The sequence below is a fragment of the Bos mutus genome, chromosome 29 (assembly GCF_027580195.1).
Source record: "Bos mutus isolate GX-2022 chromosome 29, NWIPB_WYAK_1.1, whole genome shotgun sequence".
Lineage (NCBI taxonomy): Eukaryota > Metazoa > Chordata > Mammalia > Artiodactyla > Bovidae > Bos > Bos mutus.
Genome location: NC_091645.1, coordinates 8,608,209 through 8,633,731, shown reverse-complemented (window position 1 = coordinate 8,633,731; position 25,523 = coordinate 8,608,209).

The window sequence follows — 25,523 nt, the reverse complement described above, 5'->3', positions numbered from 1 at the left end:
CAGAGAAGATGCTCTGTGTCTGCCATGATGCTGGAATGAGAGTTAAGATCTCTTTCATTAAGCCCCTTCCACTGATCCTATCTGCTGACAAAATTTTCAAACGCTCTTTATGTCTTGGTGTATTAATCATCAAAATATTTACAATGGCTAAGGGAGCTGCTCTGCTACCTACGAAACCCTGACCCAGAAGCAGGTCATTTATGAATGGTTTAGCATCAGGTTCCCCACGAACATGCCACACTTGGCGGGTGAGGAGGCAGCCACCTTTCCAGCCACACCCTGTGTCCCAGGAGGAAGGGAGGCGGGGCAGTGGCCCACCAGCAGGTCAGCGGGGGACCGGCTATCTGAGGCCAACCAACGCTCCCACAGCCCTGCTGCCATGTCATTCCGCCTGGATGGGGTTCTGACTTAGAGGTGTTTAGTCATAACCCCACAGATGGTAGCTTCACCCCATTGGCTTCTCAGCCAAGCACATACACCAAATGCCTGAACCTGCGGTTCCTCTTGTACTGAGCAGGGTTACCATGACAACAACACATCATCAGTAGGGTAAAACTAACCTGTCTCATGATGGTCTAAACCCAGCCCACGTTCCCTATTAGGGAGTGAACAATCCAATGCTTGGTGAATTCTGCTTCACAATGATATAGGAACAGCTGACGTTGAAGGGTCAAAATGTCCCTTAGAAGAAATGGAGTAGCCCTCATAGTCAACAAAAGAGTCTGAAATGCAGCACTTGGATGCAGTCTCAAAAATGACAGAATGATCTCTGTTCATTTCCAAGGCAAACCGTTCAGTATCACAGTAATCCAAGTCTATGCCCCGACCAGTAATGCTGAAGAAGCTGGACAGTTCTATGAAGACCTACAAGACCTTCTAGAACTAACACCCCCAAAAGCTGTACTTTTAATTATGGGGGACTGGAATGCAAAAGTAGGAAGTCAAAAGATACCTGGAGTAACAGGCAAGTTTGACCTTGGAGTACAAAACGAACCTGGTCAAAGGCTAACAGAGTTTTGCCAAGAGAACTCAGTGGTCACAGCAAACACCCTCTTCCAACAACACAAGAGAAGACTCTACACATGGACATCACCAGATTGTCAACAATGAAATCAGATTGATTATATTCCTTGCACCAAAGATGGAGAAGCTCTATACAGTCAGCAAAAACAAGACTGGGAGCTGACTATGGCTCAGATCATGAACTCCTTATTGCCAAATTCAGACTTAAATTGAAGAAAGTGGGGAAAACCACTAGATCATTCAGGTATGACCCAAATCAAATTCCTTATGATTACACAGTGGAAGTGACAAATACATTCAAAGGACTAGATGTGATAGACAGAGTGTCTGAAAAACTATGGAGGGAGGTTCGTGATATTGTACAGGAGACAGGGATCAACCACTCCCAAGAAAAAGAAATGCAAAAAGGCAAAATGGCTGTCTGAGGAGGCCTTACAAATAGCTGTGAAAAGAAGAGATGCAAAAGGCAAAGGAGAAAAGGAAAAATATACCCATTTGAATGCAGAGTTCCAAAGAATAGCAAGGAGAGATAACAAAGCCTTCCTCAGTGATCAATGCAAAGAAATAGAGGAAAATTATAGAATTGGAAAGACTAGAGATCTCTTCAAGAAAATTAGAGATACCAAGGGAACATTTCACGCAAAGATGGGCACAATAAAGGACAGAAACGGTATGGACCTAACAGAAGCAGAAGATATTAAGAAGAGGTGGCAAGAACACATAGAACTATACAAAAAAGATCTTCATGACCCAGATAACCATGATGGTGGGATCACTCACCTAGAGCCAGACATCCTGGAATGTGAAGACAAATGGGCCTTAGGAAGCATCACTACGAACAAAGCTAGTGCAGGTGATGGAATTCCAGCTGAGCTATTTCAAATCTTAAAAGATGATGCTGTGAAAGTGCTGCACTCAATATGCCAGCAAATTTGGAAAACTCAGCAGTGGCCACAGGACTGGAAAAAATCAGTTTTTGTTCCAATCCCAAAGAAGGGCAATGCCAAAGAATGTTCAAACTACCACACAATTGCACTCATCTCACATCCTAGCAAAATAATACTCAAAATTCTCCAACCCAGGCTTTAACAGTATGTGAACTGTGAACTTGCAGATGTTCAAGTTGGATTTAGAAAAAACAGAAGAACCAGAGATCAAATTGCCAGCATCTGTTGGATCATGGAAAAAGCAAGAGAGTTCCAGAAAAACATCTACTTCTGCTTTATTTACTACACCAAAGCCTTTGACTGTGTGGACCACAACAACCTGTGGAAAATTCTTTAAAAAAAAAAAAAAATTCTGGTATTTTGGAAATACCAGATGACCTGACCTGCCTCCTGAGAAATCTGTATCCAGGTCAAGAAGTGATAGTTAGAGCTGGACATGGAACAACAAACTGGTTCCAAATCAGGAAAGGAGTACACCAAGTAGGTATATTGTCACCCTGCTTATTTAACTTAAATGAAGAGTACATCATGCAAAATTCCAGGCTGAATGAAGCACAAGCTGGAATCAAGATTGCCGGGAGAAATATCAATAACCACAGATATGCAGATGACACCACCCTTATGGCAGAAAGTGAAGAGGAACTAAAGAGCCTCTTGATGAAAGTGAAAAGAGGAGAGTGAAAAAGTTGGCTTAAAGCTTAATATTCAGAAAACTAAGATCATGGCATCTGGTCTCATCACTTTATGGCAAATAGATGGGGAAACAATGGAAACAGTGTCAGACTTTATGTTGTTGGGCTCCAAAATCACTGCAGATGGTGACTGCAGCCATGAAATTAAAAAATGCTTGCTTCTTGGAAGAAAAGCTATGCCCAACATAGAAAGCATATTAAAAAGCAGAGACATTACTTTGCCATCAAAGGTCCATCTAGTCGAAGCTATGATTTTTCCAGTGGTCATGTATGGATGTGAGAGTTGGACCATAAAGAAAGCTGAGCACCGAAGAATTGATGCTTTTGAACTGTGATGTTGGAGAAGACTCCTGAGAGTTCCATGGACTGCAAGGAGATCCAACCAGTCAATCCTGAAGGAAATCAGTTCTGAATATTAATTGGAAGGACTGATGCTGATGTTGAAATGCCAATATTTTGGCCACCTGATGCGAAGAAGTGACATTGGAAAAGACCCTGATACTGGGAAAGATTGAAGGTGGAAGGAGAAGGGGACAACAGAGGATGAGATGGTTGGATGGCATCACCGACTGAATGGACATGAGTTTGAGCAGCTCTGGGAGTTGGTGAAGGACAGGGAGGCCTGGAGTGCTGCAGTCGATGGGGTCGCAAAGAGTTGGACGTGACTGAGCGACTGAATTGAAGCATTATTCTTTTTCACAGGAGAAAACTGGTTAGAGAGGACAAGTGGCTAGCTCAAAGTAATTTAATACAAATGCCGGGATTTAGGCCCACTCCAGGGCCTGGGATCTTGTTATTCCCTTAATCTAGAAACTCGTACACATAAGTCCCAATTCAGAATAGAAGGGCCTGCTCTCAGGACATCCTTTCTTACCTACTTTTTCATTCCCTTTCACTGTTTGTATCCTTTTCCATCTGTTTTAGAGGATTTAGTTCCTATGAGGAAAAGATAACATACTCATCCTTGTATTCCTCCCAAGAGAACACAATAAGGTCTCAATAAGTACATTTTAAGTGAGAAACATACACAAACCAAAATACAATGTTATAGTTAGAATTTCTTTTTAAATTAATTTTTATTAAGGTATAGTTGCTTTATATGGGCTTCCCTGGTGGCAATGAATCTGCCTGTCAATGTAGGAGATGCAAGAGACTCAGGTTCGATTTCTGGGTTGGGAAGATCCCCTGGAGAAGAAAAAGGCAACCCGCTCCAGTATTCCTGCCTGGAAAATTCCACGCACAGGGGAGCCTGGTGGGCTACAGCCCATGGGGTTGCCAAGAGTCAGACACAACACGACTGAGCGACTGAGCACAGGAACACAGATTTGCTTTACAACGTTGCATTAGTTTCTACTCTGCAGTAAGGTGAATCAGCTATAAGTATACATATATCCCCTCCTTATTGGACTTCCTCGCCATTTAGGTCACCACAGAGCGTTAAGTAGAGTTCCCTGTGGTATACAGTAGGTTCTCATTAGTTATCTACTTTATACTCAGCATCGATAGTGTACATGTGTCAATCCCAACCTCCCAGTTCCTCTTACCCTCTGTTTCCCCCTTGGTATCCATACATTTATCCGCTATGCCTGTGTCTCTATTTCTGGTTTGCAAATAAGGTCATCCATACTGTTTTTCTAGGTTTCCACATAAATGCATTAATGGGCTTCCCAGGTGGTGTTAGTGGTAAAGAACTTGCCTCTCAATGCAGGAGACATAAGAGATGTGGGTTCGATCCCTGGGTTGGGAAGATCCCCTGGAAGAGGGCATGGCAACCCACTCCAGTATTCTTGCCTAGAAATCCCATGGACAGAGGAGCCTTCGAAGCAACGGTCCATAGGGTCACATAAAGGCAGACATGACTGAAGGGACTTCGCAGGCATGCATTAATATCTGATATCTGTCTTTCTCTTTCTGACTTACTTCACTCTGTATGACTATCTCTATGTCTATCCACATCTCTACAAATGGCCCGATTTTGTTCCGTTTTATGACTGAGTAATATTCTGACTCCTACTTCAAAATGACAGAGTCTCTCGTTTTTAAATTAATAATGAATCAAATCACCTTACAGAGCCCATGTGGTAGAAACCATGGAATGACTAAACAGTAAACCCCCTTTCACTGTGGTTCCAAATTGTCTTGCTGTCCAAAGCCAGAGAGAATGAGATCCTCCCATTCTTAGTGTGTGCCACTCACAAGGAGCTGAACAGAGACATGCAGTTGTTCCAATATGAATACAGGGACTTGCTGCTCTATGCAAATAAAGAATGTTCCCCAGAAATGCAAGAAACTGGTAGGACTTATTGTGCAGAATGTAGGGGAAGAAAGCTCTCCTCTTCATACAAGCTTGGCTTTGCTTAGAGCAGTTGCAGACTGAGGAGCTCTTGGCTTTAGTATTTCAGACTCTAACACCTGAAAGTCATCATTCCAGTTGGAATGGACAAAGTGCGGAACAAATAGGTGTACAGGGATCAGACAGCCAGAAAAGAAAGCAAGCTGGGATGGTGATAACTCTCCACATTGACAGAGCATTTCCTAAGTTCCCAGCTCTTACTTTGTTTTAATCCTTACAATAGTCTGAGAGGTAGGTACATTTTAAAGATGAAGAAGAGAAGCTTAGAAAAGTTAAGTAACGTGCCCAAGGCTGCCTTGTTGGTAAATGTAGAGCGAAGAGAATTGAACCCAAATTTCTCTGACTCCAAAGTCTAAGCTCTTAACCATTAATGCTAATCATTAACCACACTTATCTAACCATTTCATCTGGGTGGCCAAGGACTAGAGGGCAAATACTAGAAACACACTGCTTCTTATTTATTGTCTTTATATGTATGTATATTAAATGCATAATTCTTGTCTTGTAAGATGGATGGTATCATTCTAAATTAATCCTTTTGTTGTTTAAAAGTCCAAACTAATAACTTCCTCTAAACAGTAGACAAGGACAGATGGATTCAGGGTCTCCAAACTCATAATTTTATTCAAGAAACTAATGCCCAGAACAGGCCGACCAGACACACAGCAGTCATTACAGACTTGAGCCTGATGAAAAATGCTACTCGTTTCCCTTGTGTTTGAGAGTGGCTTATGATCTACTGGGGATGTCATGTGTATTATTTCATGTTATCTTCTAAAAACTAAGGAGGTACATAAAGTAATATTACCTCTATTCTACAAATGAGGAGACCCTTCCAGAATTGTAAGCCTATTAAGTGGTAGAACTGGGACTTCAGTTCAGGTCCTGAGAATTCAAATCCCAAATAAATGAACTTCCAGCCTTTTTAGCCTTACAATAAGGAAGATGGAACTGTGCTCAAATCTTGGCTCTATTATACATCCCTCTGAGCCTTCTCCTCTCTCAAACAAGGGATGAGGATGTCTGCATCACAGGATCTGAAACTAAATGGAATGATGTAGGTGAAGCCATTTAAAGTACTGAACAGGACAGATGTAGATCCTGCCCTCACGGACCTTATAGTCTGGAGTTAGGAGATGAGCCGTGGAAAATAAGCATCCACTAACTACACCCTTAATGATCAAGTTACAATAATCATAAATGTTCTAAAGGAAAAACACAGTACTTTGCAGGTGAAGAATAGGGTAAGCTAGCCTCCTGCGTGGCCAAGGGAAGGCCTGCCTAGTCAATGACAGCACTGCCGAGACCTGAGGGATGAGTAGCAATTAGCCAAAGGATGTGGGTGAGGGGGGAGGCGGGTGTGTGGTTTGTACCAGAGGGTGCTCCAGGCTAAGGAACATCATTGATGTAGAAGCTTAGAGCCCTTGAGGAACAAAGAAATGACTTGTGTGGCTGGAGTGTAAACAGCTCCAGGAAGAAGGATGTGAAACCGTGCTGGTGAGGTAGGCAGCCTCCAGGCCACGTAGAGCCTTGCAAGTCAAAAATTTTGAACTTATCCTAAAAACTTTGAGAAGCAATCAGAGGGCTTCAGGCAAGGGGGCAACTTTAGATTTGAGCTTTTAAAACATGCAGTTCCTCATTTGAAAAACTTAGAGTCTTTTTAAAAGCTTTGCATTTTTTTTTTTCTTAAAAAACACTTCTTTAGCACAATTTACATTGGGGAGAGCAATACAGGCTGTGTGTTTGAAACACAGGAGATGACCCAGACGGGGGCAAGTACCAGGTCCTTCTTTGGCTACTTTCAGCATCTAGGACATGTCACCTCAAATGCTATTTCTGTTCTTGCCACCTAATACAGTTCTTTCTCTCTCTGAGCAAGAATTAACTTCCAAATCCCCAAAGGAGATTGGAAACCACAGGGTACACATTTCTGAGAAGCTCATTTATCCGCTCTCTGTGTTGAGCAAACATTGATCAAGCATCAGTCATGTACTCAGCATCATATTTGGTGCTGGGAGTACAGAGATGGGTAAGAGAGAGTCCTTGTCCTTTAAGTGCTTACAGTCTGGGATAGAGCTAAGCCAGAAAAATAACTCAGTAATCACAGTAATTACAAGTAATTATAAGAGAAGAAATGGGGAGGGAGTAACTCACAGAGCTGAGAGTCAAAGGAAGTTTTAGAAGAGGTGATTGAAACATACTGTGTGCTCAATACACATTGAGTAAATGAAAGTTTGAGCTCAGTCTTTTCTTCTGGCTCTTTTGAGATATAATTTACATATAACATTGTTTAAGCTTAAGGTATACCACTTGTTAATTTGATACACTGATATATTGCAAATGATTTCCACCATAATATTATTAAATTGAGTCTTGAAGAATGAGGGGAAGTTGAGCAGACAGAATGAGAGGAGTATGGAAGGAGCAAGACCACAAATATTTTTTTTAAAAAAGTGACTTTCTGAGATTATTTTATCATCTGTCAGCTGGATGGGCTGAAAAGGAGAGATTAGGTGTGAAGAGACCAAGTGAAAACCCAGGGCAGTAGACGAAGAGGATTTAAGGTGAAGGGGATTTAAAGTTCACTCAGCTGTAATCCCAGCTGTGCTCAGGTTTCCTGACCCCGAGTTGCACTAGATGGTACAGTGTATGGCTTGTGAGTGTTGCTGCGTTGCCCGGTGAATGGATGTGTCTCTCTGTCACTAAAGCAGAGACCATCTCATCTACTGAAACCCTTAGAGCATCGAGTGTTGTGCTCTGTACCCTCTGTGTACCCATCAAAAGCCGGGTTGACAACTGGATGCACTGAGCTTGTGTGGGGCTGGGGCAGCCTTCTCTCCTCCCATAAGAGAGAAGGCAGCACCTTAAACTCAACCCAACCTGTTTATTTTTCCCCTCAAGTCGGATATGTTCTTTCATTTGTTCAGTTGTACCCACCCAACCCACCCTCCCCCAGCTAGACACATCAAGATAAAATTGGAAGCCAAGGACAAAATTAGGAGGAAAATTCACTTTTTCAAGTTCTTAAGAACTATACTTTTTCCTCCAAGACCTTCAAAAGAGTTTTTCTCTCATTCACACATGGGAAGGAGTAGGTGATCTTAAGCTCCAGTGATGCCATTTCTCTGAATCTGCTCTAGAAATACACCCACACAGGTACATAAAGAAGCATCTATAAGCATATTCTTCATAAGACAGGAAAAGTGGAAATAGCCTAAAAGTCAATTAACACAACACAGGCTAAATAAACCTAAATAGATAAATGGTTTATTCAGAACATGGAATATCATGCAACAGCTAAAATGAATGAAATAGTTCTCTAAGCATCAATACAGAAAGCACGCCAAGACTGATTGTTTAGTAAAAAAGGCAATCTGAAGAATAATCAGTTTCGTATCATATCAGTTCATTTCAGTTCAGTTCAGCCGCTCAGTCGTGTGCGACTCTTTGCAACCCCATGAATCGCAGCACGCCAGGCCTCCCTGTCCATCACCAACTCCCGGAGTTCACTCAAACTCACTTATGTAAAAAAACAGCAAACAACATACCAACAACCTAAATCAACAAGCTGTTGCTTATAGCTACAGTGTTGCTGTTTAGTTGCTAAAAGTGCTCAGATGGTAAAGCCTCTGCCTGCAATGCTGGAGACCCGGGTTCGATTCCTGGGTCGAGAAGATCCCCTGGAGAAGGAAATGGCAATCCACTCCAGCACTCTTGCCTGGAAAATCCCATGGACGGAGGAGCCTGATAGGCTACAGTCCATGGGATGGCAAAGAGTCGGACATGACTGAGCTACTAGCTACTAGACTGTAGCTCCTTAGGCTTTCACTGTCCATGGGATTTTCCAGGCAAGAATATTGGAGTGGGTTGCCATTTCTTTCTCCAGGGGACCTTCCAGACCCAAGGATCGAACCCGAGTCTCCTGCATGGCAGGTGAATTCTTTACCACAGAAAGAATTAAATGCACAGAAAAATGGTCTGAGAGAATACATTCAAAACTAGTAACAGTGGTTACCTGTGGGAAGGTGGGAAGGGACCCAGGGTTGGGAATGATGGTCAAAAAATTTACTATTATCTGTATTTAAATTTTTTCACAAGGGTAATAGTTCATTCATGTGTTCATAATTTAATTAAAGAATTTAAGGTAAGAAAATCATTGAGGATATACAGAACTGCTTTCTTTTAAATTAACTATCTAATTGATGGATTTTTGGTTGCGCGGGGTCTTCGTCACTGCACAAGGGTTTTCTCTAGTTGTGGTGAGCTGGGGCTCCTCTTCGTGGTGGTACACATGCTTCTCACTGCAGTGGTGTCTCTTACTGCCCCCCACAGGCTCTAGGCACACGGACGTCAGTAACTGCGGCCCTCGGGCTCTAGATCTTGAGCTCAGTACTGGTGGTGTATGGGCTTTGTTGCTTCATGGCTGTCAAATCTTCCTGGCCAAGGGATTGAACCCGTGTTCTCTGTGTTTGCAGGTGGATTTTTATTCCCTATACCACCAGGGAAGTCCAGTACTGTTTTTAACAGTGAAAAGTTGAAACAATTAATACCTAAATATCTAGCAACAGAAGTATAATTAAATCAATCATAGCATGATCTATATGGCAGAATTTAGTTACAATGATGCTGTTCATTTTTATAAGCACAGGTGTAAAGATGTTAATTGATAGTTTCATTTAAAAGGAAGTAAATGCTAATTATTATGTTCTGAATTATCTCATTTTTGTTAACAAGTGTATTCACAACAAGATTTGAGATAATTTTATATAAAAGGTTTATAACTGTTTCTAAATACTTCAGTGGGATTCTGGTTGTGCTTTTTTTTTCTTTATTTCCTAATTTATCTATAAGAAATAAGTAATAAGAAAATCCTATTTAAAACTGTGAATAAAATGAGGAAATTGAGGTAGGAATGATGAAAAAGAGAGAAAGGTTAAGAGGAAGAAATGCATAGTAGTGGACAAGGATGATAAAGTAGGAAAAATATGTTTATTGGGATTTTTTTCTTGAAGAGGTTTTCTTATTTTCCAGAGAGTTAAGGGGGAAAATATTTTTGTTCTCAGGGTTTTTCAGTATACTTTCCAAGCCATCAAATTTCTAAATATAACCAAAGATGATGATTTTATAAGTGAGCCAATATAAACATAGGAGATGTTTATACTTCTACATTAGCAACATGGCATTAGTTCTTTCAAATTGATTCTTTTTCTTCTAAAAAATTTCCATTTTGAGTCCCCTTTTAAAATATAACATTCTCTCACCCCTAACACCACCCCTGCCATGGCATTAAGGTTCAAAAGTCAGAACAAGATCAACATAGCAACATTTAGGAATGAGGGTGGGGTGGGTGGAGGAGGGAGAGGGAGGTAGGAGAAGGTTAAGCATTTGGGTAGGAAAAGGAGATAGGACTTTCTTGTAGAGTGTTACCCTAAGGTAGGACTACCCAAACTCTAGTATATACTCCGAACATCTAGGGATCTCACCAGTCCATTCTGAAGGAGATCAGCCCTGGGATTTCTTTGGAAGGAATGATGCTAAAGCTGAAACTCCAGTACTTTGGCCACCTCATGCAAAGAGTTGACTCATTGGAAAAGACTCTGATGCTGGGAGGGATTGGGGGCAGGAGGAGAAGGGGACGGCAGAGGATGAGATGGCTGGATGGCATCACTGACTTGATGGACGTGAGTCTGAGTCAACTCCGGGAGTTGGTCATGGACAGGGAGGCCTGGCGTGCTGCGATTCATGGGGTTGCAAAGAGTCGGACACGACTGAGCGACTGAACTGAACTGAACTGAGGGATCTCATGAAGAGACAGGTCTGGGGCAGGACCCCCAGGCAAAGCTCATGGCTGCTGGTCCATAGACGACTTTGAGCACCAAAGTCTTAGAGTCTGAGAATTTGCTGTTCCACCTTGGTCCATATGCATTTCAAATTGGAAGCCTCTGTGGTGATAACCTCTTTCTTCCTAGTCTGATGGGCTTTTTTGTTTGTTTGTTTGTCAAAATATCAAATAGTGGAAACTCTTCAGAAAGCATTTTAGGGACCTTCCTGGTGGTCCAGAGACTAAGACTCCACACTTCCAGTGCAGGAGGCCCAAGTTCCATCCCTGGTGAGGGACCTAGATCCCACATGTGGCAACTAAGACCCAGTGCAGTCAAATAAATTTTTAAAAATTGTAGCAATACATTTAATTTCTAAAAAATCATTTTACCATATACAAGGGGCAGTTCAAGGCCCTATGCATTTAACTGAGTAAAAAGGGAAGCAGAACATGGAATAGGCATGAACCCCTAATACACAAATGTTACTTGTTACAGAGGGTGTGGTTTTATGGAAAAAGCCCTGGACTAGATGACAGGGGCCCTGGTTTCAATCCTGGTGATCATTAGCTATGTTCATTGGTGCCAGTCATTTCTCTCTCGGGTTTTCTGCTTCCTTTTCTATCAAATAGATGAATTAATCTACATGGCTTCTAAAATCTTTTCAGCTCTGACACTTGAGGAGTCTGACAAAGAAGATGCTATATCAAGAGGAAGAGAAGAAAGATGGACCACCACACACAGAGCTGCCAAGGATCCTGCACATATGATATTATCATGGGCGAATTTTCCCCTTGTCTGCCCAGATGCAAAAATGTTGTTGGAGTGAGAGACTGGGAAACTTGCCTGGTACGAAATTCTAGTACCCCAACTTCCCGGTTTTGGCAATTTAGCATCTTGGGAATCTGTTCTAGATAAAGTAAGGCAGACCACGTAAATAGGTTCTCCAAGAATGTCAGTGTGGTTCAGGCAGCTTTGATGCTGGGGTCCTCCATCTGTGGGACCACCTCCCGGTTTCACCTTATTCCCTGACGCTGATTAGCAGCCAAATTCTGAAGCCTCTTGAGCTTAAGGTCCCAGCCAAATGGCCCTACAGCCTTCCTGCTTGAGTAAGCCTCCAAATCCCAGCCTACGGCCAAATTCAACTTTCCCAGCAACTCAGCCCTTCCCCTGATAGCACCTCTGCGGACCCCGAGCCTCCCAGACGCTGCGGGCTCTACTCAGGCCTGCAGCAGCCAAGCCTCAGGGAACTGGGCAGGCCGACAACGACATCCTCAAAGACAGGCCTGTCCGCCCCGGGTGTCTGATAAACCCCGGGTGGGAGACGGACCTGCTGGAGTGAGATTACCCAGACTCTGAGGCAAGCCCCACCTCACACCCCCACAGACCTGCCCTCCCTCCCTTAAAAAAAAAAAATTATTATTTTTTTTAATTGGAGGATATTTGCTTTATAACGTGGTGTTGTTTTCTGCCACACATCGACGTGAATTAGCCATAAATACATATATGTCTCATCCCCTCTTGAACCTCCCTCCTACCTCCCACCCGATCCTGCTCCTCCAGGTTGTCACAGAGCTCCCTGCATTGTACAGCAAATTCCCACCGGCTGTCTGTTTGACACGTGGCAATATGTACGTTCCGTGCTATTCTCTCCGTTCGTCCCACCCTCTCCTTCCCTGCGTTCGTTAAGTCCCTTCTCGCTGTGTCTCCACTACCATCCAGCTAGAAAAATGGTGCTGATGAACCTCCTTCCCTTTGAAATGACTAAACAGGACGGTGGCTGTTCTAACAAAGACTCAAGTCCCCTCTAAGCACGCCAGCGGCAGGCAGCTTCCTGGTCTGCCGAGGCCGGCAGGGGGAGGCTGCCTGACTCCCCGCCATGTTCCTGAGGCCTTGTCCCCAGCGGACATGCACTCAGGGCACAGCCTCCTGAGGTGGCCGCTTGGGACGCAGTGACCCTGAGGGCTGACGAAGGGTTTGTATTTTTACCCCCTAGTCCCAGCCTAGGCTAGGCCAAATGATGGGGCTGCCGGTACAAAGGGTGCTTTTTATAAAGTTCTTCCCGTGGTATTTTTGGTGTCTGGAAAGGGCTTCCTCTCCTCCCACAGTTAATTAGCAGCATGGGAGCGTTTCCCTTTCCTCAACAGAAAGTCTGGTCCCATCCCTGGCCAGGCAGACAGGGGAGCAGGTGTGGCCAAATGCTCTCTGAGGTTAACCTCAAACTTGAACTTAGAGCCTTTCGTGATGAGAAGCACTGTTAGCCGCAGGGCTGGCTTCCATGGCTTCCATTTGCAGCAGACTGGGCAAGCAGGCGCAGGTCCCCGACAAGCTAGGGGATTGTTTCCTAGCATCTCAGTCAGGTGAGGGGACCGGGGAAGGGGGTGGGGAACCAATGGGTGTTGGACACGTTTGTGAATTGTTTCTATAACAAAGGCTTTTTTAAAACAACAGAGTGGAGCTTTATATATTTGAATGAGAAGCCCACAGAAGGACCTATTGTCAGGAGGAAAAACTGCATGAGTAATAGTGCATGACTTCAGTCTTCCCAGTTGAAATGTTAGGCGTGTTAAGGATGGCTGTGGACGTTCCATTGTTTTCAGTGTGGGCAAGAGAGAGGAAGGAACTCCTGGGAGGTAGGGAGGCAGATTGTCTAGCAATTCAAGGAAGGCGAGAAACTGAAATGCTCTTCCCCCCGACCTTTCCTTGCTGGTTCCCTTTCTCCTTCTACCTAACTGAGGTACCACCTCCTACAGGAAGCCTTCCTGGATACACATCTCCGTCTTTTCATTATTTACTAGACTCGTGATACTACTGGTAGGCCACAGACGGTGGGCATGGACTCCAGGACCGACTTCACCACTTCCTAAATGTATAACCTGGGACGAGTAACTGATCTCCTCTGTGCCTCAGTTTCCTCACCTATATCTTATTTATTTATTTGGCTGTGTTGGATCTTAGTTGCAGCACACAGGATCTTCATTTCATCATGCAGGACCCTTCGTTGTGGCCTGTGGACTCTTTAGTTGTGGCTCGAGGTCTCAGTAATTGTGGCTTGAGCTCAGTTGCTCTGCAGTATTTGAGATCTTAGTTCCCCAATCAGGGATTGAACCTGCACCCCCTGCATTGTGAGGAGGATTCTTAACCACTGGACTACTGGGGAAGTCCCTCCTCATCTATAAACGGTAGCAATATCTATATTCTAGGGTTGGTGAGATCATTAAATGTGTTAATACACATATGATACACAGAACCGTGTCTGATGTGTAGTACACACTCAACAAATATTAGCAATTATATTTTTATTTGTAACCACAGTGGCTAGCAAAGTTTGTCAGAGGTTTTCCAACATGCATATGCATCGTAATGGCTTGAGGAGCTTTAAAAATATATGGGCCTGGGTTACCTTGGTCCAGCAGTGAAACCTGGTCACAGTATTTTGGGAAAGTTCCCTGGGTGGTTTTATTGTGCAACCAATGGCATACCTGCTCAATGAATATTTGTTGAATGAATGAACTAAATGGGATTAGAACAAATAAGCCTAGGTCACCCCTTCCTTAAGGATTTCTCAGGTGGCTCAGTGGTAAAGAATACACCTGCCAATGCAGGAGATGCAAGAGAGGTGGGTTTGATCCCTGGTTTGGGAAGATCCTCTGGAGGAGGAAAAGGCAACTCACTCCAGTATTCTTGCCTGGAAAATCCCATGGACAGAGGAGCCTGATGGGCTACATACAATCCATGGGGTCTCAGAGTCAGACACAATTGAACGACTCAGCACCCACGCACACACCCCTTCCTTGGGAATGTCAAGACATGATTCTATCTCCTTCAGAAAGTATATTGGGGGCTTCCCTGGTGGTCCAGTGGTTAAAACTTCACCTTTCAATGCAGGGGGTGCAGGTTTGATTCCTGGTTGGGGAGTTAATATTACACAAGCCTTGTGGCCAAAAACAAAACAAGCCCATAAAACATAAGCAATTTGTAACAAATTCAATAAAAGCTTAAAAAAATCAAAAACATCTTAAGCAAAAAAAGGAAAGTTGGCTCTTCTGAGATAGGCTGGACAACAGCTGACCATGAATATAATGGAATATATGAAAGAATCACAATTCTGTTCACCTCAACACATTGCAATATTAAAGAAATAGGAAGAAAATGATTAAAACTAATATTAGAGATCAATAGGTATTTCCCCTTGTTCTTCCTTCTGTTGAGGCAGACGTTGGTGCTCAGAGAGTTGCCATAACAACTCGAGCCAGAAGTGAACTCTGACCTTTCCTCCAGTTTTAATATTGACTTGCAATCCAATCTTTAATTTAGTGGACATAATAAAACATTTAAAGACCTTGAATAAAACATTTGCACCACTGTAATATGTAATTATGTGCAAGATAATAACATAATTGTAATTAATGCTTTATCTCCTTTACAAAATTCAAACCAACTGATGACTGTAGAACATTAAGTCATTCATCTCACAACACAAGTAAGAAACTATAGCCAGGGCCCCTACTCTCAAGGAACTTATATTTTAGTCGGGGAAGTAAAGATAAACATTCTGAAAACTAGAGAAAAATAGAACAGAAACAAATATCACATTTAAATAGTGTATAGCAGCATAAAGAGGGCTTTGCAGTTACTCTTTAGGCATATTTCTTATTAATTATGTGACTTCAATAATTCAATTAACGTTCCAGAATTTCAACTTCTTCATCTTCTAAGTGTGTGTGTATGGGGTGGGGGGGGTGATTTGCCATGCTCCTTGGCTTCTGGGATCTTACTTCCCTGACCAGAGATTGAACCCCAGCCCTCAGCAGTGAAACTGCAGAGTCCTAACCACTGAACCGGCAAGGAAGTCCCCAAAATATGGATTTTGATGTCTATATCACAGGATTATTGTGAGGACTCAAAGCGACAACATATGCAAGGGTCTAGCGCTTTTTTAAAAAAGTGATATTATTGTAATTAACAAAGAAACAGTATTCCGACAGCATGCTTTGTTGTCAGAGATTTCATTATCAAGAGGAGAGATAATATGTAAAAGGTGGAAGCAAACAAAGTGGAGAAATAACTACAAGCATATACCCACTGAAAGTGAAAGTAGCTCAGTCGTGTCCGACTCTCTGCAACCCCATGATAGTCCATGGGATTCTCCAGGCAAGAATATTGGAGTGGGTCGCCATACGCTTCTCCAGGAGATCCTCCCAACCCAGGGATCGAACTCGGGTCTCCCACATTGCAGGCAGATTCTTTACCAGCTGAGGCACTAGGGAAGCCCACTTCCCCACCCCCACCCCAAATCCCTTAAAAGACAGAAAGGATAGCTTTTAAAATCAGTAAGTCCTGACCAGTAGCAGCAAACAAGAGCAGAGGCAAAAATGACAAAAATCTACAGAGACAGCTTGGGGGTCTGACTGATAGAAAACCCAGAGCAGAGAATCAACACACTCCAGAACATTCTCGAGAGACAATTTGAAACAGAGGGTCTCCAAGCTCCATGGAAACAGATAGCAAGAACGAGAGGGTGTTGTGAAGCAATCATTAGGATTATTAACCTTTAAAGAGCTCACTGAACAGCAGACCTCTCTCCTCCTTTCTCCACTTCAGGCAGCTGCAGGTGAGGGGTGATTAACCTCAGATAAAACACACAGCTGCTCTCTAAGAAAGGGAATCACCTGCCTGGGAAGGGCACCTGCTGGGGTACAAGGGCCTGTGACAGAACTACAGCTGAGAGTAATCCCAGCCATTTTCACTGACACGGAAAGAGGGCTGCTCCTGTCCAGGTTGTCGACTGTGGCTTTATTAAAGTAGAGGCCTCCGTATTTTACCATACAGGGATGGATAAAGGATGAAGTGGGGGTTGATTGTCTCCAAGCCTGCCTCTCTGCCTGCTCTAAGCATGTTACATGAAAGTCTGCAGTTAAAATGTCCTACCTACAGAGTTCTAACTAACCCTCTATTTCTCGGAGGAGCCTGTGGAGGAAAAAACTCAAAACCAAAGCATTGTAGAAACTTAAACAAGATACCCACTAATTAACCTATCCTTTTAACAATAGGTATGAATGGAAAATTAAGCGTCACCAGCACTTGAGGAAATTCAACAGCTCTAAAGGAAAGTATTAACAACAACGACCACAAAATGATGAACAAACTGAAAAGTGACCCCAGACAGCTAAAAGAACAACAAAAAAAAATTGGAAAAATTCTAAATAACATCATCCTTAGAAAGATGCACAAAGATATGGTATGAAGCTGCTGTGGAAAAAAGTGCAGACAATTGCTATGATAAAGGAAAACTAACAAACAAAGTGGAAATTTCAAAATATGATAGCAAAACTAAGTAAAGCAATAGAATAAATAATAGGAAGGGTAGGGCAAAAACTGGGGATATTTTCCAGAAGCCAATTGTGGGAATATTTCCCTGAATATATATATATATTAAAAAGAGATTAAGAATGGATATTTTGAGAGAAAAATCAAAAGACTGCTACAGACTGAATAGTGTCCCCTTCCTTCCAAATTCATATGTTGAACCCTAACTTCAAACGTATGTGGGGATAGGGCCTGTGAGGTGATAAAGTTTAAACAAGGTCATAAGGGTAGAACTCTGATTTGAGCTGGTGCCCTTCTAAGAGGAGAGGGCAATGGCACCCCACTCCAGTACTCCTGCCTGGAAAATCCCATGGACGGAGGAGCCTGGAAGGCTGTGGTCCATGGGGTCGCTGAGGGTCGGACATGACTGAGTGACTTCACTTTGACTTTTCACTTTCGTGCATTGGAGAAGGAAATGGCAACCCACTCCAGTGTTCTTGCTTGGAGAATCCCAGGGACGGGGGAGCCTGGTGGGCTGCCATCTATGGGGTCACACAGAGTTGGACACGACTGAAGTGACTTAACAGCAGCAGCAGCAGCAGCCCTTCTAAGAAGAGATACGAGAGCTTTCTCTCCACCACGTGGAGACACAGCAAGAAGGCAGCTGTCTGCAAGCCAGGAAGAGAACCCTCACCAGAAACTGAAGTGGTCAGCACCTTGACCTTCCCCTTTAAGACTGTGAGAAAAAAAATTTCTGTTGTCTAAGCCCCACCCAGCCTATGGTATTGGGTTGACCAAAAATTTAGTTTGTTTTTTCTCATCAGATGTTATGGAAAAACCCAAACGAATATTTTGCTACGGCAGCCCAAGCAGAGTAATGCAGAGACACAGAGGACTGATCCCCAAGTGCCTCCATTCGTTCAGAAGTACCAAGAGAACACTGAGATTCCACGGGGGAAGAGAAAACACAAAAAGTCAGAACAGAAAATTTCCCCGACTCAAGGAAAGGCTCCACGCTTCTTAGGGCTTGCCAAGTGTCAGGCAAGGTAAATTTTTAAACATCCTTACTTAGACAAATAATTGGGCGGTTTCAGAGCCAAGGGAACAAAGAGAAAATCCTAAAGGAATTCAGAGAAGAAAAACAGGTTTTCTACAAGGAACAAAAATGAGATTGGCTTTCAGACTTCCAGAAGGTAACTGAATGCTGAGCAGCAAGGAAGTAATAATTTCAAAATTTGGAAGAAAATCATTCTGAGCCTAGAATTATGTACCACGCTACCAAACCAGCATTCTAATGAGAGAGCCAAATAAAGACATTTTCTATTTACCCTTCAGTTTGTCAAAATTGGTAAACCTGATTAAATCCAGCATTATCAAGGTTTCAGAGGAAATGGTACTCTCAAACTCTGTGGAAATGTCCATTGGTACAACCAGTTTTAGAGGGCTACTTGAAGTGTGTGTCAAATTCTTCCATTTCCAGCTATCTAATCCAGAGAAAAACTTGTGCAAATGCATGAGAGGCTTACACTGACAGTGATGTTGAGAGTGCAGACCCTGGAGTCAGAGTGTTAGGGTTCAAATCCCAGCTCAGTCACTTATTAGTCATGGGGCCTTGGGGGAGATTACTCTACCTGCCTCAGCAGTGAAATCGGGGTGATACTATATCGTACCTATTTCACAGGTATCTTTCCTTTTCTCCTTTGCGTTTAGCCTCTCTTCTTTTCTCAGCTATTTGTAAGGCCTCCTCAGACAATCATTTTGCCTTTTTGCATTTCTTTTCCTTGGGGATGGGCTTGATCACTGCCTCCTGTACAATGTCACAAACTTCCATCCATAGTTCTTCAGGACTCTGTCTATCAGATCTAATCCCTTGAATCTATTTGTCACTTCCACTGTATAATCATAAAGGATTTGATTTAGGTCATACCTGAATGATCTAGTGGTTTTCCCTACTTTCTTCAATTTCAGTCTGAATTTTACAATAAGGAATTCATGATCTGAGCCATAGTCAGCTCCCGGTCTTGTTTTTGCTGACTGTATAGAGTTTCTCCATCTTTGGTGCAAAGAATATAATCAATCTGATTTCAGTATTGACAGTGATGTCCATGTGTGGAGTCATCTCTTGTGTTGTTGGGAGAGGATGTTTGCTATGACCAGTGCATTCTCTTGACAAAACTCTGTTAGCATTTGAACAGCTTCACTCTGTACTCTAAGGCCAAACTCCTCTCCAGGTATATCTTTACTTCCTACTTTTGCATTCCAGTCCCCTGTGATGAAAAAGACATTTATTTTGGTGTTATTTCTAGAAGGTCTTGTAGGTCATCATAGAACCGTTCAACTTCAGCTTCTTAGGAGTTAGTGGTTGGGGCATAGACTTGAATTACTGTGATATTGAATGGTTTGCCTTGGAAGTGAACAGAGATCATCTGTCATTTTTGAGATTGCCCCCAACTACTGCATTTTAGACTCTTTTGTTGAATATGAGGGCTACTCCATTTCTTCTAAGGGAGTCTTGCCCACAGTAGTAGATATAATGGTCATCTGAATTAAATTTGCCCATTCCAGTACATTTTAGTTCCTAAAATGTTGATGTCCAGTACATTTTAGTTCCTAAAATGTTGATGTTCACTCTTGCTATCTCCTGTTTGACCTCTTCCAATTTACCTTGGAAATAGGTAAAGGAGTACCTATGTCTAAGTACAAATAGTACAAAATAAGTACAAATAGGAAAAGGAGTACGTCAAAGCTGTATATTGTCACCCTGCTTATTTAACTATTATGCAGAGTACATCATGAGAAATGCTGGGCTGCAGGAAGCACAAGCTAGAATCAAGATTGCAGGGAGAAATACCAATAACCTCAGATATGCAGGTGACACCACCCTTATGGCAGAAAGTGAAGAAGAACTAAAGAGCCTCTTGATGAAAGGGAAAGAGGAGAGTGAAAAAGTTGGCTCAGAACTAACATTCAAAAAACTAAGATCATGGTATCCAGTCCCATCACTTCATGGCATATAGATGGAGAAACAATGGAAACAGCAAGAGACTTTATTTTCTTGGGCTCCAAAATCACTGCAGATGCGGACTGCAGCCATGAGGCTCTTGCTCCCTGGAAGAAAAGCTATGACCAACCTAGATAGCATAATAAAAAGCAGAGACACTACTTTGCACCAAAGTCCATCTAGTCAAATGTATGGTTTTTCCAGTAGTCATGTATGGATGTGAGAGTTGGACCATAAAGAAAGCTGAGCACTGAAGAATTGATGCTTTTGAACTGTGGTGCTGGAGAAGACTCTTTCGAGTCCCTTGGACTGCAAGGAGATCCAACCAGTCCATCCTAAGGGAAATCAGTCCTGAATATTCATTGGAAAGACTGATGCTGAAGCTGAAGCTCCAATACTTTGGCCACCTAATGGGAAGATCTGACTCATTGGAAAAGACCCTGATGCCAGGAAAGATTGAAGGCAGGAGGAGAAGGGGACGGCAGAAGATGAGATGGTTGGATGGCATCACCGACTTGATGGACATGAGTTTGAGTAAGCTCTGGGAATTGGTGAAGGACAGGAAGCCTGGGGTGCTGCAGTTCATGGGGTTGCAAAGAGTCGGACACAACTGAGCAACTGAACTGAACTGAACTGATTTCACGAGAATTGTTGCTGCTGTTGCCATTTGATTCATTTTATTTTTAAGAATTGAGTGAGTTACTACGTGCAAAGTGCTTAGAACAGATCCTGGTTACTGTCACCACCCCTTACCAGTGGTTCAGTCAGTTCAGTTGCTCAGTCATGTCTAAATTTTTGACCCTGTGGACTGCGGCACACTAGGCTTCCCTGTTTATCACCAACTCCCAGAGTTTGCTCAAACACATGTCTATCGAGTCAGTGATGCCATCCAACTATCTCATCCTCTGTAGTCCCTTTCTCCTCTTGCCAGTGGTTGCCTGAAACCTAATCCTGATACACTATGCTTTTTGCCATATATACCTATGATAAAATTTAATTTATAAATTGGACACAGTAAGAGATTAACAATAGCTAATAATAAAATAAAACAATGTTACAACAGAGAGTTGACTTTTGAAATATATGGGCATTAGACATACTGATCCCCACTGCAGTCAAAAATCTGCATACAACTTTACAGTTAGCCCTGCCAGTCTATGATTCTGTATCAAAATTCAACAGATTGTGTCCACAGACTGTGGAATACTGTAATGTGTATTTACTGGGAAAGATATAAGTAGATCTGCCCAGTTCAACCCTGTGTCATTAAGGGTCCACTATTCTAAGATAAAAGTTACATGAATATCATCTCTCTCTTTCAAAGCAGTTTTTGTTGTACAAATTTAACACCCTTTTTGTCTTACTAAACACTGTGGCCGTAACTTTTACAGTTTGAGGTTCAGCAGCGAAACTAGCACATGTTTATTTTTTCCTTCACAATTTCATGGCTAGACAATCCATTCTTACTGTATATCTTAGAAACCTCAGCATACAATTTTTTTCTTTCCTTTTGAGTCAAGAACTTTTACCTTTTCATATAGAGGAAGCATTTTATAGCTTCTCTTTGACATATCCAAACTGCCAGCATCACTATTCTTGCATTTTTAAGCCATATTAAATGAGGATGACTTGAACACAAGCGCTGTGATACTGTGACAATCTGATAACCGAGATGGCTACTAAGTGACTAAGGGGCAGGATACATCGGATAAAAGAATGACTCACATCCCAAGTGGGACAGTTAGAAATTTCATTGCTGGGCATACACACCGAGGAAACCAGAATTGAAAGAGACGCGTGTACCCCAATGTTCATCGCAGCACTGTTTATAATAGCCAGGACATGGAAGCAACCTAGATGTCCATCAGCAGATGAATGGATAAGAAAGCAGTGGTACATATACACAATGGAGTATTACTCAGCCTTAAAAAGAATATATTTGAATCAGTTCTAATGAAGTGGATGAAACTGGAGCCTATTATACAGAGTGAAGTAAGCCAGAAAAAAAAACACCAATACAGTATACTAACGCATATATATGGAATTAAGAAAGATGGTAATGATAACCCTGTATGTGAGACAGCAAAAGAGACACAAATGTATAGAACAGTCTTTTGGACTCTGTGGGAGAGGGAGAGGGTGGGATGATTTGGGAGAATGGCATTGAAACATGTATAATATCATATATGAAACGAATTGCCAGTCCAAGTTCAATGAATGATACTGGATGCTTGGGGCTGGTGCACTGGGATGACCCAGAGGGATGGTACGGGGAGGGAGGTGGGAGAGGGGTTCGGGATGGGGAACACGTGTGCACCCGTGGCAGATTCATGTTGATGTATGGCAAAACCAATACAATATTGTAAAGTAATTAACCTCCAATTAAAATAAATAAATTTATATTCAGAAAAAAAAGAAATTTCACTGTGCTCCCCAGAACAGTGAGCAAGTTATTAATTTCCAAGGGGAGAGAGGGAGTAGGAGAAATTGGGAGATTGGGATTGACATATATACCCTATGGACAGTATGTATAAAATAGATAACTGATGAGAACATATTGTAAAGCACAGGAAACTCTACTGAATGCACTGCGATGACCTGAACTGGAAGAAGTCCAAAAGGGAGGGGATATCTGGCTGATTCATTTTGTGGTACAGTAGATGTTTACACAGTGTTGTAAAGCAACTATAGTCCAGTAAAAATTTAGTTAAAAAATAAAACATGAATTGCTTATTTCTGGAATTTTCCATTTACTATTTCAAATCATGGTTGACCATGGCTAACTGAAGCTGCAGATAAGGGGGACTACTGTACAGACAAAGCACTCAGTAAGTGAATATTATTATTATAAAGTGTATGCATGGATATTAGATGTCAGGAAAGGACATCAGGTATTAGACTGCTTCCAATTTTGAGCTCCTGGGGTATTTGTAGTGACACAAAATTGGACAACCTAATAAGGTTTCCCCTGGTGACTCAGATGGTAAAGAATCTGCCTGCAATGCAGGAGACTTGAGTTAGATCTCTGGGTGAGGAAGATCCCCCGGAGAAGGGAATGGCAACTCACTCCGGTATCCTTGCCTGGAGAATTCCATGGACAGAAGAGCCTTGTGTGCTACAGTCCATGCAGTCACAAAGAACCCGACACGACTCAGTGACTAACACTTTCACTTTTACAGTATCTAGTAATAGGACAATGGTTCAGCCACAGTGTGGACTACTACGCAGCTGTGAATAGAAGGTGGCAGAACACCATGTCCGGGGCCAGAGCTGGCTCTGCAGCCACCATCCCTGTCTGCTCCCCGTGGACACCATCAACACCTCCCCCTTACAGGAAATTGACTTCCTTTCCCCTGAGCTGGTTTTCATTTGGTTTGTTTGCAATTATATTTGTTCCCTTTTTTTAAAAAAAGGTGATAGAATTATACTGATTGTATGTGTAGGACAGAAAGATCCCAAAGACATATTGTTAAATGGAGGTGAAGGAGAGAAAGCAGCTTATAATATGTAATAGGTACAGATTATCTCACTAAAATATGTATGCTAGGTCACTATTTTTTTTTTTCTAGGTCACTATTTTAGTCATGTCCAACTCTTTGCAACCTTGTGAACTGTAGCCCGCCAGACTCCTCTATCCATGGGATTCTCCAGGCAAAAATACTTGAGTGGGTTGTCATTTCCTACTCCAGATTCATGCGTGCTATATTGGATGTGTTCAGTGACATACCACAGGGGGACAAAGCAGGAGGAACTGTGCCCTGGATGTAGGCAGTAAGTGGATGCATCAGCTGAAGATAACATGAAATGATAATTTTAAACAATAACTTGAAAATAATAATGTGTGTATGTGTTAGTCACTCAGTGGTGTCCCACTGTTTTCGACTCCGTGGATTGTAGCCTGCCAGGCTCCTCTGTCCATGGGAATCTCCAGGCAAGAATACTGGAATGGGTTGCCATTTGCTTTCGCAGGGGATCTTCCTGACCCGGGTTCAAACCCGGGTATCCTGCATTGCAGGCAGATTCTTTACCATCTGAGCCACCAGAGAAGCCCCGAAAATAATGATAAATAATAGTAAAATCTACTTGGTATGCTTTTTATTATTGCCAAGAACTGTGGACATAAACAATGTCAGTGATAAAATGCTACTCTCTGCCAGGAGAACCTCCTCTCCCCCAACCTGTAACCCTGTATGCTCCTGCATCTCCCTAAATTCCTAGAAAAGCTTAGAGCAGGAATTTACTTACAGTACTTACTAAGTAGGAGATTAATTTACACAAGGAAGTGGAGTGGAGTAGGGGTGTATAAGATTTTTTTACCTTTTACTTATTAACTTATTTCTAAATTTTTTTTGCAAAAAATTAGTTATTTATGATTACTAGCTTGTACCGTTAAAACATTTTTAATTTGTAAAAGAAATAACATGATAGGCCAAAGGACTTTTTTTAGGAAGTCAGAAAAATGGAGCGTAATGGTGGTAGCGTATAACTATTTTCCCAAATATTTTAGTTCATGGACTACGGGGTTAGGTACAATGATTGCATTTTCAGAACTAAAAATCAGAAGCCAGAATCTGCAAAAGAATTTTTGGTGGAACTTCTGAGTAGGAGAGGCAGCCTGGGACATTCAATCTGGATGCCAAAATAATAGAATTTTCAAGACAGTCTGATGGTTTATTATCTCAAATAGACTGCTTGAACTGGGCCTGTCTATAAATCCCCAATCCCACTCTGTTTTTGGATTCTGCTGGAGCTGAACTCCTGACGTGATACCAGCTTAAAACCTAGCAATTCAGCCTGTCTTATCCTAATCTCTCCTAAATCCCAGGCCTCACAGACCTTGCTCCTGCTAAGAACTGCCAAGAGCCCTGACAGAGCATTGCTAACACCTGAGCAGCAGGCCTACCATCTGCCCTTACCTAAGAGGGTAGCTGTTTTCCAGACTATTTGCCCCTCTGTTTCCCTGCTGGCCTCCTGGACACCCAGCTTGGTCTCCTTCTGAAGCCCTACTCTCCCAACTATCCCCCCAACCCCCCTGCCCCACTTTGCGTGCAGCTGAGCAGTCTGGCCCGAGCTACTGATAGCAATCCCGCTGGGGCTCCTGCAGACAGTCACAGGCACAGGGGCCGCTGAGGCCGTGGAAATGAGATCGCTATGTACAGAAAGGAGGAGGGCGACAAACCCAGAGAAACAGGCAAGAGTTCACCAGAAGAGCAGGCTGAGTGGAAGAGAAGTTAAAGCAGGACTCTCAGAACATCTGGGCTTCCCTGGTGGCTCAGCTGCTGAAGAATCCACCTGCAATGTGGGAGACCTGGGTTCGATCCCTGGGTTGGGAAGATCCCCTGGAGAAGGGAAAGGCTCCCCACTCCAGTATTCTGGCCT